The sequence below is a fragment of the Haemaphysalis longicornis genome, unplaced genomic scaffold (assembly GCF_048455015.1).
Source record: "Haemaphysalis longicornis isolate Haplotype H1 unplaced genomic scaffold, Haemaphysalis longicornis Haplotype H1 scaffold_395, whole genome shotgun sequence".
Classification (NCBI taxonomy): Eukaryota; Metazoa; Arthropoda; class Arachnida; order Ixodida; family Ixodidae; genus Haemaphysalis; species Haemaphysalis longicornis.
The window spans coordinates 141,065-147,133 of record NW_027526360.1 but is presented as its reverse complement, the minus strand read 5'-3'; the positions used below and the strand labels follow the sequence as shown (position 1 = coordinate 147,133).

At 48.3% G+C, this 6,069-nt stretch overlaps 2 non-coding genes across 2 annotated transcripts; both read right to left on the bottom strand.

Moving 5' to 3' along the window:
• Nucleotides 1-4,564: 4,564 nt before the first annotated feature.
• Trnam-cau (transfer RNA methionine (anticodon CAU)) lies at nucleotides 4,565-4,637 on the bottom strand. Its single transcript has one exon. It is a non-coding gene; the product is annotated as a tRNA-Met (tRNA).
• Nucleotides 4,638-4,854: 217 nt separating this feature from the next.
• Trnam-cau (transfer RNA methionine (anticodon CAU)) lies at nucleotides 4,855-4,927 on the bottom strand. The gene has a single exon. It is a non-coding gene; the product is annotated as a tRNA-Met (tRNA).
• Between the last annotated feature and the right edge of the window lie 1,142 nt (nucleotides 4,928-6,069).

Sequence of the window (6,069 nt, the reverse complement as noted above, 5' to 3'; positions counted from 1 at the left end):
GCAGGACGTGAAAGATCACAGACGAAACCACAGGTTGAACTTTTTTCGTAATATCTATCATTCGAAAATTGGAGTATAAGGGGAGAAGTATGTCCAAGCGCCATTCTACATATCGCAAAGTGGGACCGCTAGCTTAAGGCACATTATTAACTTTCCTTTAAAGGTGACGCCTTGCGCGATTCATTTTATTTTACATCAATACTGCAGTGTAATTATCTTCCACGTATGATTGCATTAACTGTTTATATTGACGATTTTCAGCGCGCTTTGCAGAATTATTTTGTTATTTTGTCTCATATTTCATGCTTAGTGTTATATATCTCCCTTCTGTAATGCATGCAAAGGCAAGCAGGCATCAAATAAATAAATAAATAAAGAAATAAAGAAATAAATAAAACAATGGCAAAATAAATTAATAAAAATAAATAAATAAATAAATAAATAAATAAATAAACTTCCAGAGGCGCAAGTTTGCCTCCGACGGGTTGAGAACCCTACGCATTCAACCTTGACCAATACAATATTTATTGCCCTATTCGTTGCAGTATGCAAGGTTTCCTGTATGCATGCTACCATTGCTATGTTATTGGTTTGAAACAAATTATTTAAATCTAATTTTCCGCCTTTCCTTGCGTGACCACAGAGGGGTACAACTGCAGCCACCTGAAGCAGGGCGTCATTCGCAACGCGTCTAGAATTTTTTGAACGTAGTATGACATTAGAAGAAAACTAAGTTCTTTTGGACTATTAAGTGGTGTGGACGTATACTCACGAAAACAACATTAAAATGATTGAAAATGAAAGTACCTGTTCGCTCCTTCTTAGGATCAGCCCTGCGCAAGATCATCAGAAAAGTTGATCGAGTAGAAAATGTCTTTGCAAGAAAAAAAAATGGGCAAAAACTGGACATACTTTTTTGTGAAGGAGTTATATTAAATGCTCCTGAGTGTTTTGTTGAGAACCAAAACGCTTCGTAAAGGCATTCACGCCGGTTGTATATACAGCAAAATTGGTCAAGCAACTGTTATAAAAATAGTTTATGTAGTCACAGCATGAAAGTGTTCCGGAAGATTGCCCTAAAAGAAATTGGCTAAAAGCGGCGCAATTTATCTCTCTGAAATTCAACCCACTAAAGTATGCGCCCTACGCCGCCCCCCCCCCCCCCCCCTCCTCTTTCCCCGTTTATTACAGGTAAGCCGCCCCACAGAGGATATCAGGACCTGGACAATACATCTATTCAAGCTCTACAAAGAACTGAATATTTTCTGTGTTCGGCAGTAAAAGAGGCACAGCAATTAAAGGAACGACAATTTGTGAGCACTGTTTAATAAATGAATTTTGCTGTCAACTGAGGCTGGTAAATAAGCAAGGCTGCGCTGAAAGCTTGACGGCTGGTGGTTGCGCGTGAGCTCACTTTGATGTGGCTGCATTGGACCCAAAATGTTGGGTTTGTGCTGCTTCTGCACTGCGCGAATGAGTCATCTGCTTGCGCGACATGCAGTGACCGGCCTCAGTACAGTTAACGTACCGTGGCTGAACTCCAATGCCCGTAGCACGGCCGTATTTCCGGTAGCTTTAGTCCGGCTGGAGTCCAACGACCGCATCTCGGCTGTCCTCCGTCGGCCGTACTTAGGCCGTACACGGGTGGCTTTGGAATGGCCGGAGCCCTACGGCTGGAATCTGGCCGTATGACCGTAAGCCGGTCGACTGACCGACGGAAACTGGCCGTTGGACAGCCATGGGAGTACAGCCGTATACGGCCAAAAGGCCCGCATTTGGACATGGGCCGAACTTGGCTGCCGGAAAACGGCCGGACAGAAAATCACCGGCCAAAGTACACCGGCCTGTTTTAGGCCGAACAGTCCTGTGCTGCCTGGGCTGGGCCTATGTAGAAAGCTAAGTCCGGAGTTGTGTCTCGGGCAGCACTGTGGCCAGTGCGTGTGGGAACACGAGGATCTGTGAGGAGGATAGAGCACGGCCACCAATCCCGGTTCGAGGGTAATCCCAAAGGGGGTGGGGGCAATTGAGGTCCCCAGGACTAGACGTGGTGGGGTCTGACGAGCGCTTGTGGGGAACAGTGAATCTAGGGGTGGAACCGTCTTGCCTGGACGGTGGTACACATGAACGAGTTGTATGGGTGCGATAAGTGTAGTAAATGAGACGACCACCCCGCGGGCCACAAAATCTGGGGAGGATGGGAGGGAATCGACAAGCGGAGTAAATGGAAGGTGAGAGGATACAAGAGTGATAAGGCAGAGTGAGCTAGGATCCGTGGAGTTCCCTGTGTGATAGACCGCATAGCCATGGATTCGCGGCAGGCAGAAAACTTCTTGTAAGAGAATTACGTCCGGGGGGGGGGGGGGGGGGTAGGGCGAGTTTAAATAAATGTTCTAAGGGAAGAGAGTTTCCGTTTGAGACCCCGACAGTTCCATTGCCACACTGAGATAACAAAGGATGGGGAGGGAGAGCTGGATGCTTGCCCATTAGTCGAATTCGTCGGAGCTGATGTCGACATCCTTAGTTTCGGCGGTGGGGCTTTGCAGATGAGCGGGGCGTTTTCCAGCGCTGCCGGAGTCGCCGTCCAAGTTATGGGGCTGTAGGTTGAGGCTGGAGCTATGATGATGCGCGGATCGTTTTCCAGACTTGCGACACCAGGTGTCTTCCACTCGTTGCAGGCGCTCTCCTAGGGCGTTAACAGCCTGGATGAGCTCCACTAGCAATGGAAATAAATCACCCACCGTTTCGGGGGTTTTCGCAGGGCTGTACAGTGATGCTGCAAGTGGCGGTGGACTGGGGTGCTGCCAGAGCTGCGCGGTAGACGGGTGATTCAGTGATCGGGGATGACGAAAGTTTGGTCGGTGCTCCTTGATGGGAACCGGGAGGAGTCGACTTGCTCACATAGGGGTGTTGGGACGTCGCTTGTGTCCCTGGCTGACCTGGCGGCGGGAGCTTCGGCCATTGGACATGACCATTGTGTTTGGAAGGGGGGTGGTAGCGGCGGCGATAGGTTTTTCCTTCCTTTGGATGAGGAGCGTTGACGTACTTTGGAACGCGAACGGGATCAGTGGCCTGAAGTGTGCTTTGTCCGGAGGGCCTGGGTGCGTTTCTTGGCTTCTTGGGCCATGAAAGCGTCTGCTTGCTGGCGGGTGGGGTAGTCGGTGGAGGTGCTGGCGTGTGACCCCTTACAAAGTCGGCACTTCGGTACGCAGCTATGCGTCGTCGTTGGGGTCAAGTTGGTGATGTCCAAGGAGCACACAGGACAGAGCCGGGTGGTGTGTGGCAAGGGGCAAACGTCCTCCCGGTGGCCGAGTGTGTGGCAGCGGGTACATAACTGTGCCTTTGGCCGGTGCGGGTAACATCGGTATCGGCCGCAGCGGTAAATGATGTAGCGGGGCACAGAAGTACCTTCAAAGGTGATGAGAGCCGACTTCGTAGCGCCCATCATGCGAGCGGCCAGGATGCGGGCAGGCGTGGCCTGGACAAGGTTTCGCATCAACGATTCCGCGGAGGTATTTTGTGCCACGTTGAATGACACCCCGGGATAAATTTTCTGGAGAAGCTTCGTAATGCCGAAGGTGGACAACGGTATCGTTGAGTGCCAGGCTGGTGAGCTTCAGTAGCTTTGGTGCTGCAGTTTCCCGAAGGGTTCGTACACTGATGAGGTTTTTGGCAGGGAGCAGCTCCACCACGGTGCGCGATATCTCACTTGCAGTCAGTTGTGCGGAAGAGGTAATGAGTTCGGCGATGGCGTAAGTGTTACATTTGGATAGATTTATCCCTGTGGGGCGGGAATATTATCGTCTTTAGGTTCAGGCGTGGACGTCGGGAGCGGTGGACCTCTATCCATGGTTGTTCTAAAGGTGAATAAACGTCAATTAGCGATGGGCGATATTCTTCTTTAACTGTGATCAGTATGCCGCCTCCACGAGAGCAGCACCTGTCCTTGCGGAAAAGTGCAAAGGTCGATGGAAGCGTAAGATCTTTATTCGCTATTTCATCGGAAAGCCAAGTTTCTGTGCCGATAATGATATCGGCTGAGCACGTGTGAATAATAGTCTTGAGGGCATCAAGCTTGGGAAAAATACTGCGGAAGTTTGCTAGAAGCAAGGAAACTGGTTCTACTTTTTTGGAGCTGCGCGTGTGGTTCACGGGGTGTCATTTAGGGGGAGGATGATTTTTTGCAGAGACTTGAACGACCTGGCTAGTGGAATGGTCATAACGGTATGTGGCGTGCTCCATGTGAAGCTTGTTAAAGTGCACATAGTGTTTTTCTCCGTCCTTTTGTTTTCCTTTGCATATTCACGCAGTTTCATTCTAGCATGCTGAACCTTTGGGGAAAATCTTCTTCAAGCCATACTTTGGGTGAATCGAGATTTTTTAATTTAGGACCAAGACTCAGAGCATCTTTGCAGCGGTCACGGGAAATGGCAACATGCCGCTGGTACAGTTCATTTATCGCCCTTGTACAACTGAACCTATTGATGTCAGCTATAGTTGCCAACATGCGAAGTCGTCTTCCGAGCACACAAGTGAGCAGCATGGCACGCAAAAAGAAATCTCCGCCTGCCTCGGGTGAGGATCGAACTCACGACCTTCAGATTATGAGACTGACGCGCTGCCTACTGCGCTACCGAGGCGGATGTTCCGAGCAGCGTTCTACTCATCCTTGTCTCGTTACCTCTCGAGCGACTGTCTTTGTGCAGCGGTCACAGGAAATGGCAACATGTCGTTGGTACTGGCCATTTATTGCTCTTGCACAACTGAACCTATTGATTTCAACTATAGTTGCCAACGTGCCAAGTCGTTTTCCGAGCACACAAGTGAAAGCGTAGCACGGAAAAAGAAATCTCCGCCTGCCCCGGGTGAGGATGGAACTCACGGCCTTCAGATTATGAGACTGACGCGCTGCCTACTGCGCTACCGAGACTTTTTTTTATTATTGCATATTGGACAAATAGTCACGTCAATGTCTACGATGCTGGTTTAAAACACGTCAGTGTCGGTTTAAAACCCGCTCACCGAACTCTGGTGAGCGAAAACTATCATAAAATTCGAAAGAAGACATTTCTTCCTAATGGTTTTGTGGGTCATGCTCCGTGCCACAGTCCCGAACATTTTTCCCAGTTTACAGCACTACAGATTTGTGCGCAGAAATCTCTTGTAATCACCGTCACTTTTTGCACGCTCTCTTTATCTGTAACATACACTGCCAGGTCGTCCGCAGAAGTCAACAACCGCACTTCACTTGAGTTCAAACTAAATCCCCTAACTCCATTACTTTGGATTATTTTTAAGCGAAGAGGCTCTGAAAACATGCAAAAAAGGACGGGCGACATCGGACAACCTTGCCTAACTGACGATAACACAGAAACGCCTTTGCTGACCTTTTTGTTTATAACTAACTGCGTGGTACATCCCTGGTAAGCCATATGCACTCCATTGTATATCACTTCCCCCACATTTGCATGTCTCATAAAACAGAATAACACTTCGTGACACACTCTTTCGAAGGCTTTTTCAAGGTCAATCTGCATCATGGCAACGTAGCGTCACATCAAATCACAGCATTCCAAGACACTCCGAGCAACATGGATATTGGTGACGATACTTCGTCCCTTAATACCGCACGTCTGATTTGGCCCAACGAAGGAAGTTATGACGGTTTGGAACCTTTTGGCTAAAATTTTCATCAGTATTTTTTAATCAACGTTCGCTAACGTGATCGGGCGGTAGCCATTAACTGACTGCAGTTTAACCGGATCATTACATTTGCGTAATAGAACCGTATATTTTCGGGAAAATGAGACCGAGAAAATATTATTCTTGTATGCTTCTCTAAAAACGTTCAGCAAAATAAGTAAAACTCTATCGTTGAACGCCTTGTAAAACTCCGCATTTATGCCATCCAGTCCTGGCGTTTTAGCCCCCTGCAATTCATCAATTGCTTTTTTCACTTCGCTGAGTGTAAGCGGCTGTTCTAAGACTGCCCTCACGTCATCTTCTAACTGCGGTATCAACGGAAGAAAATCTCTTTTGAAATCTTCTATTCGCGGAGCACAATGAACAAAC